We start from the raw sequence: 20,958 nt of genomic DNA, 5'->3' as shown, positions 1-20,958 counted from the left end.
TGGGTTTCAAAAAAAGAGAAGAGAAGAATTGTTTTGGGAGAAATTTATCAAAATTCTTAAATGTCATTGGGATATGCTGACGGATACGTTTTCCAGTATTAAAAAAGTATTAAACGCTTCGGAAATAGACTTTTTGGTGTTCAGTTCATCTTGATGATGATACATAGTTGTAGGAAGATTATTACTCTTTTTGCCAAGCAGATTGTTTATGTATCTCCACGTCTTATTCATGTCACCTTTTACAGAGATAAACTTATTGTGAAAATACTCTTTTTTTGATATTCTAATAATATTCGTCAAACTGTTTTTATACATGACATAAACCGTGCGTGTTTTATCAGTTGGGTTTCTGATATAAGTTCTATACAATCTCTTCTTCCGTTTTATTGATTTCAAAATTCCCGGAGTTATCCAAGGCTTTGACATATTCTTTATGGCAACTCGAACTAACGGAAAACACATTTCATATAAATGACAGAATTTTTGAATAAACGTATTATACGACTTGTTAACATTGTCAATGTCATAGATATCAGACAAATCAACCGACTGGAGCTGCTGGATAAAATGATTTATCTTATTCACGGTTATTAATCTTGTCTTTGTCCATTTTTTGTTGGACATTTGGGGTTTGTTTCGGTTACTGACATGAATATAGGAAAATGATCTGAAATATCAGAATAGATAAGACCACTCTTGTAATTTATATCAATACAATTACAAAATATATTATCAATCAGAGTAGCTGTATGGGGCGTAATTCTTGTAGGTTTTGTAATAGAGGGAAACAAACCAAACTGAAAGAGTGATTCAAGAAAACTATTTTTTTTTTGTTATCTCTTTCATAATTGAGTAAGTTAATATTGAAGTCGCCCATCAAATAAAAATCTTTATTGCCAATATTGGTATCTCTTAGGTAGTCGGAGAGAATCTGCGTGAAAATAGAGATGTCAGTATTGGGTACTCTATAGCAACAACCTACTACAATGGATTTATTCGTTTGGGGTATTTCAATAAACAGTGAATCACAAGCACAACTACTGGCTGGCATTCTAGAACAGAGTGTGAATTCCACACCGTTTTTTACATAGAGGGCGACGCCGCCACCTTGCCTGTTCGGTCTGACAACATGAACGAGTGTATAGCCATTGAGAGAGAAAAACTCAATTGATGTATCATTACGAAACCAGGTTTCTGAAATACCAATGACAGTAAATTTGTAGTCTACAGCAAATAAGAGTAGTTCCAATTCTTCAAGGTTTCGGACAAGACTTCTTGCATTTACGTGTAATAATGCAAAATCATCAGAAGTTGCCTTGGTCTTATGAAGGAAATCTTCACAGAACAAATAATTACAAAAATTGGAGTCATTGACACTGTCGTAGGCACTCAATGCATCATTAAAATCGTTGGTTATCGGATTAAACTTGTTCATGCTCATTGGATTCACAGAGAGGGAGGAGAATCTTTCTTCATCAACAATTTCATTTAACTTAAAATATGAGAATAATGACCACAGAAATTGATCATTACTATCGTAGTGATTAAATGGAAACAATTCGAATTACATGTACAACAGAATGAATTATAACGTAAACAGTTCTGTTTGGAACAATATATACAAGGGTATAACGGATTCGATTTGACAATACCAGGATTTCGCTCAGCAGTGGAAGTAGGTTCACAAAACAAACATTTGTCACATATCCAATCACATGTTTCATTAAAAATGGCTATGCTTGAGGGTGTACATTTCAAATGGCACCATGACTTACACGAGACACAGAGGAGTGCGTTTTGATTGTTTCGCACGGAGGCATTACAAACGATACACGGGTATTTCGGAGGCACTTATGAAATTGAAACCAATGAGACGAGAATGTAACTACAAAATGTGTATGTACAGTTGCAAATATAGAGAGAGTGAGAGAAGTAGAAGAAGGTAGAGAGGGAAAAAGAAGTCTCAGACTTTTACGTTTCCGAGGTTTTCGAGCTCGTTTACAGTGTTTATTGGTATTTTCCTGTTGTCTGTGGTTAGAACTGTGATTCGTCCGTCTTGGGTCCACGTTCTTTGTACGTTCTTGCGACGTTTTGCTTGCCTCAAGAGTCGCTGCCGCGCTGCCGCTGCCTGTAGGAAGTCAGAGATTCGTTGATGTAGATTCCCTTCCCTTTCAGCTTCGCTTTGGACTTGTAGACGAGTTGCCTCGCGTTGTACGTGGCGAAGCGGACAATGACGGCTCTCGGTTTCGGAGGTCGACTTGTTCGCGCGTTGTCGGCTTGTTGTCGAGGTCGCTGTGTAAGTCTATGGCTGCGGTCGATGGCCTTGGCGTGGAGGTCGATGCCCAATTCAGTCTTGGCGAACTGCGAGATGACGGTGTCTGTGCTGTCGTTCTCGTTCTTGGGGAGACCATGGATGACTAAGCAGTTTCGACGACTATATTGCTCCTGATCGATTTCCTCGTTGACTTCATCAAGTCTGCGATGAAGTTGTTTTAGCTGGTTGGAAAGAGCCTGAACTTCTTTCTCTTGTCGTTCCATGTCCAAGCGGAGGGACTCGTATACCTGTTGAGTGACGTCCTCCAAGATGGCTTCTTTCACGGCTTGAATGAGGGCCGCCATGACAGGTTGAGAAAGGAGGGCACGCCGTATCTTTTCAGATAGGAGACAATCAAGGTCATTGTCTCCTTTGTCTGTTGACTGATTGTTCGTGGTGTCGGTTGGGTGACCAGCTGAACTCCCTTCAGGACCGGTGGGAGTGGAATCTACCGCAGAGTTGCCGGGGCCAGTTGTTGTCCGATGTCGTGCTTCCTTGCCTTGTCGTGTCACAGGCATCGTCACCACTTCAAAGTTGTCACAAAATTCAGTTATTTGAACGGAGTTGGTGGTAACAGAGCTTATCCAATGTTTCTTGAGCTCGACATCGTCGACGTCAGGCTGAAAATTATTTCTCAGATGTCATTTCAGCCACGTTGTCAGAGAGAAAACAGTAATTTTAGTGAAGCAACAAGCAGTGTATGACCCTGCGATGCGACACCCATGAATGTATATTCAAAAACACTTTGAAACTATGAAGTGAAATATGTGGGTAGAAATGTCTGGCTTCAATCAATACGTGAAAAAATGAGGTACTATAAACTGTCACCATACTGTGGAGAATGACCAGGTGGTGGATGAGCATAACCTTGCAAAATTGAACCGTGTATCCCTAAAATGATGACCGGAAAAGGTTTTCTTTTTTTCCCGTTAAACTTTTTTGATAACCGCCATAAAAAAAAAAATAAATAAATAATTATAATAATTAAAAAAAATATATATATATACATATGAATGTATATAATAGGAAATAAAAATGGTTGTAACAAGCCATGGTTCTATCATTCAATACACTCAGCGTTGGGAGTCACAGTGGATCAACAAGGAGGTCAGATAGCAGAGGCGTGGAGGGGAAACCTCGCCCTGACATTGGTTTACGCACAAGACACGTAATTAACAACACATATATTTGTAGTGATGTTACAAGGTACAATTGAGTTCTACGGTTAGATATCGAAAGAGGAAAAATGTGTGGAAGCTTAGTTGACAATTGGTTGACTTTAGATGTTCTTGCTCAATAACAATAAGTTGTAAGAAAAAGGAAAACTGTCAACCAAAGAGCTCCGGATGGGAATGTGCTTTGACATTCCCATTCCCAGTAATGGTGGACTTGGCAATTGAAGGCAACCATTTTCAATCAAAGATTACGTAACTTTTTTTACGAGTCAAAGGGCGATGCCCGTCAATAAATCCAACAGGGTAAATAAATCTTCATGAATGGTAGCTTTTTAATGGCTCCTGGAAGGTAGTGACAAACATACATTCTTTTCGTGGCTAATGTGTTAAATGATTTTTTTTTCTTGTTATTTTTTTTTACTCAACCAACGCCATTGTGCCTTACATGATCCTTAGCCACAATAAAACCAATACAAGTTGATCATGAGAGTCAAAGTGTCGAAGTATTTGACCCCTCCATACGAACAGGAAAGATGGCTCAAAAGACCGATATAAGATATTGGATATATTTTTACCGTGGTGAGGAAGGGGAGCCACGCCCTGTGTCTATATTTTAGACGTGTGTGGACAACTACTTATAAAGACTACATATTTGTTTGTTTTTTATATATAATTATGGTTACGTTGCAGAAATAACTGAATAAAATCATTGGTTGACACAAATTCATTATACAAATTCATTACAAACTTTAGAGTCTCTTTATATGAAAACCAAAAAACCGTGACCCTTGTCCAGTTAGGGAGGGGGGGGGGGGAGTAAAGGGGGAGTGAAGGTACATTTCTTGCAACCTCTGTATTGACTATCAAATACGAGACTTTTAACCATGTACCCATTAAAAGACGCGTCGAAGAAAAAAAAATACAGTACAAATATTGAATGGAAATCAGGGTGTACAAACAGGAACCCGTTCAACATGCGTCAAACACAGGTGCCACTTGCAGTGGCTTGATTAACATACAGACATATAAGTAGGTCGTGGTGTGAAAGAGTAGCCACGCTCAGTGTCTACACTAAACATGTGAACGATTACACATTCTTGCAAAATTCTGATAGTACACATGCATAGAATAAGAACGTCACGTCAGTGGGAACACCTCTGACTTTCACAAAGATGATTTGCAAAACAAAATAATTTTGTCTGTCAAGTACAGGGATAAATGCCTGCCAAAGCAGTGCAGGGGATACTATATTGAGAAAATCGAGGTTCAATAACAGGAAGTATGGAGGTTTGTAAAAACCGTGTACCAGTTATCAGTAAACTTAAAATTGATTAGTAACTTTCATTCAGAAAGTTGGAGATATGGGTTCAAAAAAGTTTTGAAACTTAAAGCGAAACAGGCGGGTGAACATTTCTGGCTTTACAATTAATACGTGAGAACATAAGGTACTAATTGTCACCATTCAGCTCGCAGGCTGGTGGCGGATGAACATAACCTTGCCGATTTGAACTGTGTAACCCTACAGTGATGACAAAAACTTATTTCCCTTTTTTTCTCGTTAGGTTTTTCACATTACCGGTGATCAAAATCTTTACAATACAATGTGATTTCTTTAAATATAATAATTTATGAAGTGAATCTCTATAATATACATTGATTCACAGTGGATCAACGAAGAGGTCGGATAGCAGAGGCGTGGAGGGGAAACCTCGCCCTGACATAAACAGCTGGTATCTGATAATTCTTCACAATTTGAGATTATCTTTTAGAATAAAAAGATTAACATCTATCCTGGGAATCCTCTCAATATGGGGTTTTAAAGGGCAAGTCCACTTTCATATTCATGTGGATTGAGTGAATACCGCAATATTAGTGGAACACACCAGTGAAAGTATGGGGAAAATCGGGCAATTCGTTCAAAAGTTATGAATTTTTAAAGTATCTGCACAGTCACTGCTGATTGAGAAGGCCTGTTATGATATGGCTACACAAGCTTTTAAAGGACAAGTTCACCTTCATAAACATAAGGATTGAGAGAATGTAGCAATGTTAGTAGAACACATCATTGAAAGTTTGAGGAAAATCAGACAATCCGTTCAAAGTTATGAATTTTTGAAGTTTTTGTGCAGTACCCGCTGGATGAGAAGACTACTGCAGTGTATGAATAACTTAGATGTCACATGCGTACAACAATATAAGGAAATATAAAGAGAATTTCACAAAATTCCATCTTTTGAAAAAAGTACACATTCCCCTGACTCGTTACCGACAAATGTTATGGGTAATATTATCCCCCCTGCCTTTGGAAAGAGGCAAGTCAAGTGCTCTTTTATTGTACGAAAAAAGTGAAAATATGTTGAATTTTCTTTTACATTTTCTTTATACTGTTGTACGCATATGACTCACAAGCTGTAGTAGTCTCCTCATCCAGCAGTTCCAACACAAAAATTTAAAAAATCATAACTTTTGCATCGATTGTCCAATTTTCCTCAAACTTTCACTGATGTGTTCTACTAATATTGTTGCATTTTCTCAATTCTTATGTTTATGAAAGTGAACTTGTCCTTTAAGTGAGGTTCTGTCCAAAGCTATGGAATATCATAGTTCATGTCACAATCATTCCATTAATCATTTTTACACTACAGGCGCTAAGAGGAAATGTTCTTACCGACTGGTCATATTTTCGGAATTCAATATATTTGCATTTGCTTTAATGGCAGCCAAAAGAGCTAGTTAGAATTACGGGTAATGCCCTTCAAAAGAGTTTTCAAGATTTGATTATTGGATTATTATATTCATCTTCATCTGCAAGGAATGAAATAAAAACATACATATATGAGAAATAGAATCCTATTGCTACCTAGTATATTAATAGTTTAGCAATAAGGGGGGGGGGGTACTCTCTATATTACCAGCGTCCTTGACTTTGTCACTAAAAAGACAAGTGTTTTTATTTCTCTGTTGCAGTTCAGAGATCCTCAATCACAATAGATATTCATAATTCAGATTTAAATTCAATGGAATAATAATTATGAAGATCACTCCTAATCTGGATGAAAAAAGAAAAAATCTGTCGTGTTTAAGAAAGTTTTTAGTACATCAGGTTGGCAATAATTTGCTATTTTCGAACTTGTGTAAGAAAGTTCGATTTTAAAGTCCTTATAGGAAACTTTATGTGTCTCCACAGCTAAATATGCGGTTTAGAGAACATGACGGTCCTGGTGACGCCATGAGGGAACAAGCATATTTCACAGGTGCCACAGTGACACCATCAACAGAGTACAGATTAGATATGCTATAATACAACTTTAATGACACCTTCTAGGGTCTATTAAGATTCTATCCAAAGTGCTTGGACGCAAATTGGTATGATATCACAAGACTTTATAAATTGGTATCTTGTTGGTCTGAAGACTATAGGTTGCAACTCTACTCTCCGCAAAATCTCTACAACGCACGTCTCCTGGGCCCTGTTTCAAAAAGCTGTTCGTAAAGTTACGAACAACTTACGAGCGACTGGTGATCAGTTCTGATGTGCTATACTTATCTGAATTTCCATAATTCAGCACAAGAACTGATCACCAGTCGCTCATAAGTCGTTCGTAACTTTACGAACAGCTTTATGAAACACCCCCCTGGAGACGAGCCCAATCTCCAGGAATCGCAGGAGAATGGAACATTTTCGATTTTTGCAGAGACAATTTCCGTCTTCCAGCTTGTCTCCGAGACGTCTCTGCGAAATCTCCATCACTGTGGCCATGTCGTGGAGACTGAATTTGACTGCAACATCTTCGAGATGTCCCCGCATCTTGTGGAGACCGTAAAAACATAATGGCGACGAAAGGAAGAAGTCGCTGAGAAAAGACGTCTCTGATAAGTCCCTGCGACTGTCAAAGCCGTGCCAACATCCACGTGACTTCCAAGCAAATAAGTTGCCCCTTTGTTTGAAGACGTCTTGGACGTCGTCCTGGAAATCGCGTTAGTTGTGACAGCAAAAATAATTTCTTCGAGACACTGGCATTGCGACAATGTCTCCTCCCGTCAGATAGGCTCTCAATCCCTTCCCCCTTTAAGTTTGCAGCAATATCAAACTACTGACCATGGCTCGTCTGACACCTCCTCTACATGGTGCATTTTCACCTTCATTCATTAATTAATTCATTTATTAATTTCATTTTTTTTTATTTCTATGTTTTCCACCTCCCAATGCATGCCTTGAAAAAGCTGTGGTGCAGGAGAATGAAATTTGATACTGAAGCATTGCGGAGAGTGGCTGATAGTACTAGTAATTGCCATGTACCTGTGCCATCTTTCCTCCAACTCCACTCCCTGAAGTCAGGGATCACATCATGACCCATGCTGTCATGATTCCAGTAGAAACTCACTTGCAGCAGCACTTATCTTCGAAATATTGATACAGCGCCGCTTGAGCAGATAGGGTGGTTTCTGATAATCTGATCCCATGTTATGACGAGATGATGCCTACCCTCCTTGACGCTGGCTGCCCCATAAACCTTGTTGCTCATCAGTCCTTGCTGGACATGAGCACTATTTTTAAAGTAGTTAATGTGTCAGTGATCTCTAGTTTGCTGACCCATACTACTTAGGCATTTTGCATGCCACATCAAAGCAAGTCTGAAGTAATGTCGCACCCTGTCAGTGCCTGATGTTGGGCTCTAGAAGAGAGGAATGCTGTACAGGAAAGAGCTGAAAATGCCTTTATCTTTTCAATACCACGACCCGCCCGTAACTCCCTAAGATCAAAGGGATTTAAAAAAAGCACACTACCGAAAATGTGATGTTATGCTCATCCGTGCGATTGTATACTGTTTTCAGAAAATGCTTTCAGAAAACATTATGTCATCCTTTATAAGGATATCTTTGCGTAGATCGCATCTAAGTTGCTGGAAAGCTGAACGATTGTGAGATCACAATTCTTGTTGGATATTTCCGTCTCGTATCAGGTGCTCAGGATGAGTTGTCCGTCCCATTTATTCTTGGATATCTGTGCGCTGATAAATGAAGGCAGTTCTTTATTTTTCAATCTTCGTTTTCAGGAAGCCGCTACGCTCTTCCAATCATAATTTGAGATTTGAGTGGTGCCATCACCATCTCTTGTCAGAATACTGCACAGTGTTGCTGCTCAAAAATGTTAAGATTATTTTCTTCGGGATCAGTATCCCATACAACATCAATAGGCGTTCAGTTTCCCTAGTCATTTGCGCTTTTAGTAAAGAAACGGTTTCGTTTGATAAAAAGAATATAAAAAAAAGATAAGAAAAAACCTTCAGCTGAATTGTCTTCACCTACTCTGATAAGATACTGCCATTAAAGGACTTTAATGATCGAATTTAGTTAACTGCCCCTATAATACTGGTCTGACCTGGATTGAGGAGCTCGATTCACTGGAAGCTTCGGCCATTGCCTCCTTCACTGAAGAAGCAGACGCAGTCTTGTCAAGGGAGAGCAGGCATACACCAATTTCAGCAGGATAAGAATCATATCGCTTGCCAGCTGGAAAGTTACATAATTGACCATGAAAGGTGACGAGGTGGCTCAGTCGGTAGCGTATGGCTTGCGATCTAAAGACTTGTGTTCCGGCGCGGGTTCGAATCCCACTTATCTCAAGTCTAGTTGAACAATGGTGCTGTTGCCATACCGTACCCTCTAGTAGAGGCACAACACTTTGCACCTCATCACTTGGATATAAAAAGTGGAAGTCCCTTGTGCGAAAGAATCACAAACCCAGACACTTGAAAAGATCCCGAATCGGCATTCCGTTATCGGGAAACTCAAGGTGCATAAACCGGTGAAGTGGTCCACCCCAAGTACATACAGCTGACCAGCTAGTTGCATAAGGGCTATCCAACTATCTCGTCAGAAGGAAAAACGAAGACAAAATAAGATAAGGCATGTTTATTACCCTCTTTGCTACTGCACCCTGATTCGGCACCTTGGAATAGGATGGCGGCCGTATTTAAACATGTATATATATATCTATATATGAAGAGTTTGTTTGCAAAAACCGATAAGTCCATATTTGCCAAAAAGAGATATTTGCGATTAAAGGTCAAGAAAAATAAAGAGAATAATAAGGAAAATTTTGCTTCTTTTGACCATAACTTTAAAAATGTACCTTTTTATGGAGTGACCAATATATCATTTAAAAGGTATTATTTTGTACTTTATGACAGAGATCGTACTTCAAAATCTTCATAAATGGACTTATCGGTTTTTGCAAACAAACCCTTCATATATATATATATATATATATATATATATATATATTTCAACATATATACATATATTGAAACAAGGAAAGGAAAAAGTGACCAGAAACAATTGATAAATAGTGAAAACTTTGAGCAACGAAAATGGAAAAGAAAACGAAACCGATGGAAGCCCGTTTTCTGTGCTCAAAGATTTCAATATATATATATATATATATATATATATATATATATATATATATGAGTATATGAATATAAGAACGACCCAAGTCCATGGAAGACCATTTCGAGTAAACTAAAAAAAAAAAAACTTCATATCTTTTTTGTTTGTCCAATAATAGTCTATTTAACTGTGATGGGAAGGCAACATTGTATATACAAATTAGAACGTATATTATTATGACAATCAACACTAACATTAATTGAGGAGAGGCCATTTTGTGTGATGGACTTGGGTCGTTCTTTGATTCATATGGACTTGGGTCGTTCTTTGATTCATAGACATGATATTCTGCTATAGAGATGAGAGAAGGACGAGAGAGGGCGCTATAATATGAAAGTAAGAATGACCCAAGTCCTTCATTCTTACATTCATATAAGATTTAACTCATTTATTTCAGGCACTTCCGGAGGTAATTAGGATTTATCATTTATACACAAGATGAGTCCATGCATAAGCTACAATTTCCCATGTCAAACTGAATTTGGCCAAAAACTGGACTTGGGTCGTTCTTATATTCATATACTCATATATATATATATATATATATATATATATATATATATACACATATATAAATATGTATATGTATCTTCAATATAATTTTTTTTCATTTATTTGTCATAATCATTATAAATATGTAGGGGGATGGAACCGCTCTTGGCCCTACTTGACCCTTGAAGGAATATGGAAGAGACCTGATGACCAATGGGACAAAATAGCTCACAGACAAAATGCTCACAGACGCCATTTCGAAAAATGCACAAAATGCCTGATTTGACCCTTATTTGCCCTTGACAGTGACCTTTCGAGGTGAAAGTGACCTTGAATTGCAGAAATGATATTTAGAATCACATTCTCTAACCCCGTAAAATCTTCCACTTGGGATTCATAACAGTAATCAACCTTTTCAATTTGTAACTGCAGTTGACCTTTAACCCGGATGGCGGCCATATTGGATTTCACCAATATGGCGGCCCCAAGGGTTTTTAGTCTTAGCATCCATCAAAAATCGAAAGAGTAAGGTACAAGGGACCTATGAGCCAAATTTGGTGCTTTTGGAGGAATCTGAACCAAACAACCCATTTTGAGCCCCTAGGCCCCCAACTATTGGTGGTCAACTGTATCGAACGCCTTTTGTAGGTCAAGAGTGACAATTCCGACATACTGGCCTTTGTCTAGACTCTCAGACCAGTCTTCCGTGACATTCAGTAGGGCTGTCGCGGTAGAATGCTTTGGTCTGAACCCACACTGAGAGCTACTTAAGATGGCGTTCTGATCGACGTAAGAGTATAGTTGGTCGAATGCCAACTTTTCAACAATTTTAGAAGAAACAGAAACAATTGATATTGGCCGATAATTATTCATATCACTTTTATCGCCCGTCTTATGTATCGGAATAACACGTGATTCTTTCCAATTAATAGGGGAAACGCCCTGACTGAATGATAAATTTGTAATATACGTAAAAGGTTTAACTATAACATCTGCTACCATTTTCCAGAAAGCAGCCGGTATATTATCTGGACCACAAGCCTTATTTTCTTTAAGATTCTTAATAACATCTAAAACTTCTCGTTCAATATTACCGGTTCAAAACAGAAAATACTGTAACACTTAGATAGGGATTTATCACTGGAAAATGATTGTATGTTTTCATTTAAACAGGTATTGTCAGAAACTTGAACTCTTTCCTGTATTTTTCGTCCAATATCAATAAAATTATTATTAAAACTATCGGCCATATCAACTGTATCTGTAACATCAAAATTATCTCTTGAAATACTTGGAACTTTCACAGAATTGAACTTATGTGGCATTAAACATTTTAAAGATTGCCAGATTTCAGCCGATCGACCATTACTTTTATTAGTACAGGTTGTAACATAATTCCTCTTCTCTATTCGAATACGTGCAGTAACTCTGTTTCGTAAATGTTTATATTGTTTCCAATCTTCAGATAGGCCTGAAAGTTTTACTTTTTTCTTCTGTTCATTTCTTTGTCTTATCAAATTCAAAGCATCAATACTAATCCATGGGGATTCTTTTTTCTTAATTCGGGTTTTTCTTTATAGGTGCATGTCGATCAATTACACATAACATTGCTTTTTCAAACATATCGTACGCCTCTTTTACATCATCCATTGATTCAATTTCTTCCCATGATAAAGCTGCAATGTCTTCCCTGAGTTTTTCGTTATCGACTTCATTCATTTTTCGTCCCACTTTATACCTGTGTTCATTTTCCTTACCACAGTACTTTTTCCCGATCGTACAAAAAACACAATAATGGTCGCTTAACGCCGTTTCAATGACGTCAGCTCTACCAATTTTCTCGGTTTCATTCGTCCAGATTAAATCAATTAGAGTCCCCGTTTCTTTTGTCACTCTTGTGGGGGAAGAAATTAATTGTTTTTAATTAAATCTTTCCATTATTTCACACAATCGTTTCGTGTAATGAGGCTTATCTATCTTCATAAGGTCACAATTCATATCGCCTAGTATTACACAATCTCGGCTTGTTGAGTCAAGTCTGTCTAACACTGATTCAAACAAATTTATATTTGCAGCATTGGAGTTGGGTGGCCTATAACAGTTAACAATACATGTGGAAGGGATGTGTGGTCGTTTAACCTCAATGACGATCATTTTTATATCGTAAAAAAAAAATTCCCTTTTCACAACATAATCTATATCTTCTCTGATAAAGACAGCAACACCTTCACCTGATCTGTTTCTATCTCTGCGCTTGATGAAATAACCTTCACAAGAAATTTCAGAATCTTCGATAAGATCAGAGAGGTGGGTTTCACTTAAGGTCAGGATGGTGCACACTGCGAATAAATATTTTGACAATTACCTTTTAAAAATCGAACAAGTTTTACTCATTTCGGGAATTATTGGGGAACAAAATGGCATGCCCCCCCCCCCCCCACAAAGACACCCCTCCTCCTCCAGGATCGACATCTCTGTATACAAGGGGGCTTTTGCATTCTTAGAATAAAAATACAAATAATGAAATTATCTCGTAGTACACAAAGTTAACTATATTTTTCTTTTAAAGTGAAACCAAGCAGGGAAAGGGTTAATTGAAAGAAGATATCCCCTTCCACCCAGCTAAAGTAACAGACCTGGTGCACTCCTTACATGAAATATTTTGAAAATCTGTAAATCTTCAAGTGTACTAAGTCAATAGGAAAAGGACTGAATGGGGGAGGGTGTTGGAGGAGGTATCCCCCTCCCATGCTGGAGAGAGCTTTCATTTTTAGAATTGAAATTCAGCAATCTCGTGCACACTTTTATATAAAAAAAAAGATATTAGGACAGTTAGTTAGCCCCTCCAATATTTTTCATGGGGAGGGGTGGGGGGAACTACTCCGTGTCCCACCCCGAGAATCGACGGAGGGGGTTACCCCCTTCAACATGAATGAGACTTTCCGATTTCAGACCTGAACTTAAGAAATCTAGGTGCACACATTTTTTTTTTCAGCTTTGCTTCTGTCAAAAAAGTAAGAAACATTTGTATTAAGGAAAATGTGCCGTGAAAGCGTGTGGAAGAGGGATAGGACCCACTAACACAAGAGAGATTTTTCATTTTCAGGCTTTAACTTCAGAGATATGCTGTACACTTTTGGAGAGATATTCGAGATTTGATTCTTTGAAAAGGGTAAGAATTTTTAATGAATTACAATTTGGAAAATGGAGGGGGGAGGGGTGACTGTGACCACTCCCACGAGAGGGAGATTTTGTGGGGGGGGGGTTCCGATCTGGTAGAAACTTCTGGTAAAATGTTTGGATTTCTTCACTATCAAAACAAAATAATTAAAATAAATAGATAAATAGCTTCTGATCAAACGAGCATTGAGAATAATGTTTTTTCTTGGACGAACGCTGTACTAGCTTTCGCATTGGTAACACCCAATTTGATTAAACTGTCTAAATGCTATTTCATGGTCTCAAAACATCAAATCTTGGTTAAGCGGTCACAGAGAAATGTGTACTAGTGTACTGCATGTCATGAGTCTGATTCTTCCAAGTTTAGTACTTGTATGCTGTTGTGTGTGAAAACAATAGACAAAATTTGGAGGGAAGAGATTCCTGACATCCTCTACAAAATTCCTCATTTTTCTTTTTCACTGAAGCAAATCGGATGGGATTTTCTGTAAGACGTGGGCAATGAGTTATAGTTTTGTACCCTTTAATCATATTTGGATTGATTTACTGTTTTTTAAAGCTATCATTGCGGAAGGTCCCGTTGTATTTTTTTTTTTTGGGGGGGGGGGGACATACGGTACAGCTGAGTCGGTAGAGCATCGGGCTAGCAAACTGAAGGTCTCGGGTTCGAATCCCGATGGAATCTAATTTTCTTTGATCATTTGTCCACCAATGAATTATATTAATTTCTCGTCAGTTTCCCTCTGTTTGCGTTGTTATACATAGTAAAAAATTGGCATCACTTCGTTGATCCCTTGCATTTACCCCCAAGTTTAATTATCCTTCGGGTTTATGTCGGGTTTAAGTGTGTGCGTGTGTGTTACACACAAACACACATTGCTATTGCTTCTGACCAAATGAGCATTGAAAATTAAGGGATTCTGGGACAAACACTATACTAGGACTTTCTATAGCTCAGTCGTAGAGCACCGGGCTAACAATTCGGAGGTCTTGGGTTGGAATCGCGATCGAATTCAATTTTCTTTGCTCATTTTCCACTAATAAATTCACAGATATGTGAATGACTAAATCGCGGTATCCCAGTTCTTGATCCCCGTGTGCGACATTAATGTGTACAAAATGTATTGAAGTTGACTGGGGGGGGGGGGAGACTGTATTGGGGAGGGTAGACCCCTTCCACACGACGGAACTTTTGTGGAATGTTCGGAAAATTTTCAATCCCCACATCGTGCTAAGTCTAATTCTAAGTCTAAAAGAGGAAGAGGGAGCTTTTGAATTCAGTAGAATTGAAGTTACATATTTGATGCACATTTTGTGATGAAATATCTGCCCTTGCCCAACCCTCTAGAGTGTATTAATTATGTAATAGGCGACAAAGTGGGCAGGATGTGGGAAGGGGTATCCCCCCCCCCCCCCCCCCACGCGAGGAAAATCTTTCATATTCAGAATTTAAAATCGATGATCTGGTGCATAATATGGGTGAAATATCTGACCAGTTTTCTATCAAAAAAGCACAAAAATTTCTTTATTTCGGGATTTATTAGGGACAACATGACATGTTTGCCCCTATTCCTCTGGGATTGACACCTCTGCATACGAGGCTTTTCCATTTTTAAAACCAAAATGAAAATACCTCGTTAACAAAATAATGATGGAATCTGGGAAAATTTCAATCCCAAAAGTGTACAAATGTATGAGGGGACACCCTCCGTTATTGAAATTATCTAGATATCTTCTCCCACCCATCCGACGGAACTTTTACATTTTTTTTAAACGAGGTGACAGACATGGTGCACTCTTAAGATGAAACATTTGGAAATTTGTCAATCTCAAAGATGATAGATTAGAAAGGACCGAAAGGGGAGGGTATATGGAAGTGGGTAGTCCGATCCCCCTGTCACGCTAGGGAGATTTGTATTTTCAGAATTCAACTTGAGCCTTCTTTGGGTGAAATATTTAGACAGTTTTCTATTAAAAAAAAAGCAAGAAAATTTCCACATCTCTTGAATTAAGAGGAGCAAAATGATGGGTTTTTTCCCAATACTTTTATGGGGGAACCATCCCCCCTCCCCATCGACGCCTACTCAGTATGAGGGAATTTTCGTAAGTGAAAGATCTGCACGCTCTTTGATAAAATAGTAGGAAATACGTCAATCTCAAAAGTTGTCTATCGAAAGGGTCCCAGTCAGTGGAGGAGCTTTTGCATGTATTGCAATTGGTACATACTTTTGGCGGTATTTGGATAATTTTCCATCAAGAAAGATCGAGATTTGCTCCCATCTCGGTTATTGTTTGGGGAAACAATTATATATATATATATATATATATATATATATATATATATGCCCCAAACATTTCCATGGGGGCGGGGCAAAATGCCCCTTTGCGCCCCCTCCCCAGCCGTCGCGTCGTATCGACGCCCCTGATCATCCATGTGTATGGCCATAGATGTATCGTGACTGACCTTCAATTGCAATCAAACTTCGAGGGAAGAGGGGTCATACAAAGTTTCACATTTTCTTATATATGAAGGTCACCTCAAGGTCAAAACTCACAGGCAGGGGTCAATGAACTTTGGGGCCCAATGATAAGTTTTTATAACGCATTTCTATTATGGGTCATAACTATTGATCCATGACTCCATTTGTGACCAATTTTGGATGGTAGATGTCCCTTGGGGAGTGGATAGTCACCACAAGGTCAAAGGTCAGAAGCATGGGTCAACGAACTTTTAGAGCCCAATGTTAAGTTTTTATGGCACGTTTCTATTATGGGTCATAACTTTTGATCCATAGGTCCGTTTGTGACTAAACTTGGATGGTAGATATCCCTTGGGGAGTGGATGATCACCACAAGATCAAAGGTCACAAGCAGAGGTCAACGAACCTTTAAAGCCTAATGTTAAGTTTTTATGGTGCGTTTCTATTATGGCTCATAACTTTTGATCGATAACTCCATTTGTGACTAAACTTGGATGGTAGATGTCCCTTGGGGAAGATGATCAACACAAGGTCAAAGGTCACAAGCAGGGGTCAACGAACTTTTAGAGCCCAATGTTAAGTTTTTATGGTGCGTTTCTATTATGGGTCATAACTTTTGATCCATAACTCCACTTGTGACTAAACTTGGATGGTAGATGTCCCTTGGGGAGTGGGTGGTCACCACAAGGTCAACGGTCACAAGCATAGGTCAACGAACTTTTAGAGCCCAATGTTAAGTTTTTATGGCGCATTTTTACTATGGGTCATAACTTTTGATCCATAACTCCACTTGTGACTAAACTTGGATGGTAGATGTCCCTTGAGGAGTGGATGGTCACTACAAGGTCAACAGTCACAAGCATAGGTCAACGAACTTTTAGAGCCCAATGTTAAGTTTTATGGCGCGTTTCTCTTATGGGTCATAAATTTTGATCCATAACTCCACTTGTGACTAAACTTGGATGGTAGATGTCCCTTGGGGAGTGGATGGTCACCACAAGGTCAATGGTCACAAGCATAGGTCAACGGACTTTTAGAGCCCAATGTTAAGCTTTTATGGCGCGTTTCTATTATGGGTCATAACTTTTGATCCATAGGTCCGTTTGTGACCAAACTTGGATGGTAGATGCCCTCTGGGGAGAGGATGGTCACCACAAGGTCAAAGGTAACCGGCAGGGGACAACGAACTTTAAGGGCCCAATGTTAATTTTTTATGGCGCGTTTCTATTATAGGTCATAACTTTTGATCCATAGGTCCGTTTGCGACCAAACTTTGATGGTAGATGTCCCCTGGGGAGTGGATGGTCACCACAAGGTCAAAGGTAACAGGCAGGGGTCAACGAATTTTAAGGGCCCAATGTTAAGTTTTTTTTTATGGCACGTTTCCTTTTTGCCATAAATTTTTACCCTTTTATATCTCTTTTTATCTGTTATATCTCTTTTTTTTAGCTGTTATATTCCATTCGTGTACAATTTCTTGTAAGCGACACATTATGGCACTTGCCTTGTTTGATGGCGTCATCATTTTTGTGACTGTATGACTCGTTGGCTGTATGACTTGTTAGCTGTATGTCTCGTGGTTGTCGGTCTCATGACGTGCGCCCTGAAAAATCGGGAAACCCGCACCCGGTACTGATAACCACCTGGGGGTATGTGTTAGTGGGGGGGGGGGGGGGGACTAATGACCATTAAGTCTGTAGCAGACTTTATTTAATGTTCGTTTAGTTTGAGTTGCTTTTCGTCTTAGGGTCCATTTACGACCAAGTTCTGATTTGGTACAGTGTTGCCCATTTCAACAGAGGAAACTATCTTATCAGAGACTCAGAATTATCGTTTTTTGAGAAAGTCACACATCCCTGCTCACCCTCACTGGAAACTATTCTATATAAAAAAGAGGTGGAAAAGTGATCGATTATGAAACGATAATGAATGACACAAAAATAACCATTATAAATTCTATTAAATGATTCATGATAGCATACTAGATAGACTTTGACCAGATAGATTTTTAACATTATGCATGTCCTCATGGTCAAAGAGCGGGCATCATACATTTTTTAAACTATCCATGGTCTGAAATACAGCTTTCATATATACCTTCATGAATTTGAGTCACACACGCTACTGTACCGTCTTCGATTCAGTCGCTTTGTTGTTCTTGTTTTTACACTTTTTCTCGATTATTCCCGGAAGTGAGATAAAAATAACAGAAACCCCAAGTTGTACGACAATTTCCCCCTCATCAACGATAATACAAGGTCTTTCATACGATTGTTTCATCTGCTAAAAGGGGTGACACTGTATTAATATCAGAACTTGATCGTGAAAGAAAGATGAAAAACAACCATCACTAATGTAGACCAAAACGAACAGTTCTCAAAGTCTGCTTTAGAAATAATGGCCATCAGAAGATTTGTGCACAACAGTAAGTAGCCATTAGATAAAGTTAATGTTCACTAGACTAATTGAAAAATAAAACAAGTTATTGTAAGACGAACTTTACCAAAGTAATGTTAAGACTAAATGATAAATTGTCAATGTAGTAACTATACATGAAATTGTAACTAGACGTGCCTACACGAGTGGGAAACAGACGAATCAAATACGAAAGAAATATTGAATAGACAATCTGGTATAGACAGACTAAATATAAAGAGACCAATGGAAATAGGAATGAATTAGCATAGACAAAATGGTTTTATCCAATGAAAATGGGAAATATAAACACATGATTTGGACAGACAAAAGGAGAAAATATTGCTGTGAAATGTGCATGTGTGTGTTTGTGTTCCTACCCTCCAGGTCCGCAAACTGACGATGAAAGTAGGTGATCCCCAAGTTTGGACAACAGCAGCCAAAGACTTTGCTGCATTTTTGTGTCTCCTGCCTCATCTTGAACATGCCAGTATCACATGCGCTGACTTGCCTGAGGCATTCTTCAAGGAGATGGAGTGGAGAGATAATGCTAAAGAGATCACAAACAGTAAGGTAAATATAACACATTGCAAACATTTACTTGTAATTACAAAAAGAAAGTTTGAAAGAGTTGTAACATTGTAAGCACTTGGAAGCGATATCAAAGTGTATTGCTGAAGTTCTTTGCAGTCTTTCCGTTGGCAGCTCTTTCTGTTGTATGTTTTCCTATGGAAGGGGAATCTGTCCTCTTTTTTGTTTTTCATTCAAATGCTTATAGTTATTTTAAAAGTGGGGATGATATTTACAAACACCACCATACACAAACTATTTACACGGTCATGACGGTAATCTTCCGGAAACGTCAACAGGCTTTATGTGTTGCAATAAACAAATAAACAAACAAACAAACAAAAACAAAAGTAGAGGAACTATACGTATGATATGTACATATATATTTATTTATCTAGTCATTTATCTATTAATGGAAAATGAGCAAAGAAAATGGGGATTCAATCGGAATATATATATACATATATATATATATATATATATATATATATACATATACGTAATCATAGCCTCAATAAACGAAATTCACACGACAGGTACATAACCTAATTATATTATACCGGTCAAGTTCGTATATTGATAAAGTCCAACAACTTTAATGGCCAATGTTTGATGGTCAATGAGCACTGTACACACAGCCGTAATGTTTTCTCAATATACTTTCCACACATTTAAGCTATAACCACCACGAACACCAAAAGGTATTGTTGATGGTGTTTTATCATATAAATCGGTTTCAGTGGTTAAGTAACACAATATGAGTTTAATTGATATTTTATAAGTGATTGCTACATTGATTATATATTCATGATTGATAGTAACATTTGTATGTCAATAATAATTGTCATGTGTACGGATTTGAATGATGTTATCAACTGGTTTTACAATTTTACTAATTGTACTCTAGAAGAATGACTAAGACGGGGATGCTGCATTATCATATCTGTTAAAATGTATATACGAAGAGTTTGTTAGCAAAAACCGATAAGTCCATTTTTGAAGATTTTGAAGTACGGTCTCTGTCATAAAGTACAAAATAATACCTTTTAAATGATATATTGGTCACTACATATAAAGGTACATTTTTGAAGTTATGGTCAAAAGAAGCACAAATTTTCTTATTATTCTCTTGATTTTTCTTGACCTTTAATCGCAAATATCTCCATTTGGCAATTATGGACTTATCGGTTTTTGCGAACAAACTCTTCATATTTATTTTCACACAAATGCATTCACGAACACAGAAGAACTTAACGTTCAAGACATTTATTCTGATGATTTTAAAGACATAAGAATACGCTCATCCATATCTTTTACAACTCTTAATTGTTAGCAGTTTGACTTTCATTTACTAACTTGTGATACACGAAAATCGCATCCAATACGATGTTTATTTATTCATATGCAGATTAATGTATTGTCCAGTGACATAAATCTCTGATATTGATATTGATATTGATATTGATATTGATATTATGCGGCTGTGTAATATTAAGGTGTGTCATGTTTATGTAGAGCTATTTATGTGTTCTGTATTTATGTGTTTCATGCATGTATCCATGTAACGTGTATGCGTGCAAGCAGAAAAAAAAAAAAAGAAAATCCAGAATTGAAAATTGAAAAAAAAGACATTTTGAACATTATATTTTAACTCTTTACTTATTTACTTACATACCAGTTTTGAATATATCTTACCCGTTACAGTTTCTTCATGTTATTTATGTACATATTATGTGTGTGTATTTGTTGTATGCTACAGATGGAGGGCATAACCATCAATGAAACACCGTTAAAGCAGTTGCTCAGTGACAAGCTAGGAGGCACTAGACAGGTATAATGTATTCCTAAGTATTTTTTCTTACTGGATCCTCGTGGATCG

The sequence above is a fragment of the Diadema setosum genome, chromosome 3 (assembly GCF_964275005.1).
Source record: "Diadema setosum chromosome 3, eeDiaSeto1, whole genome shotgun sequence".
Taxonomy (NCBI): domain Eukaryota; kingdom Metazoa; phylum Echinodermata; class Echinoidea; order Diadematoida; family Diadematidae; genus Diadema; species Diadema setosum.
This window is presented reverse-complemented; position numbering follows the sequence as displayed.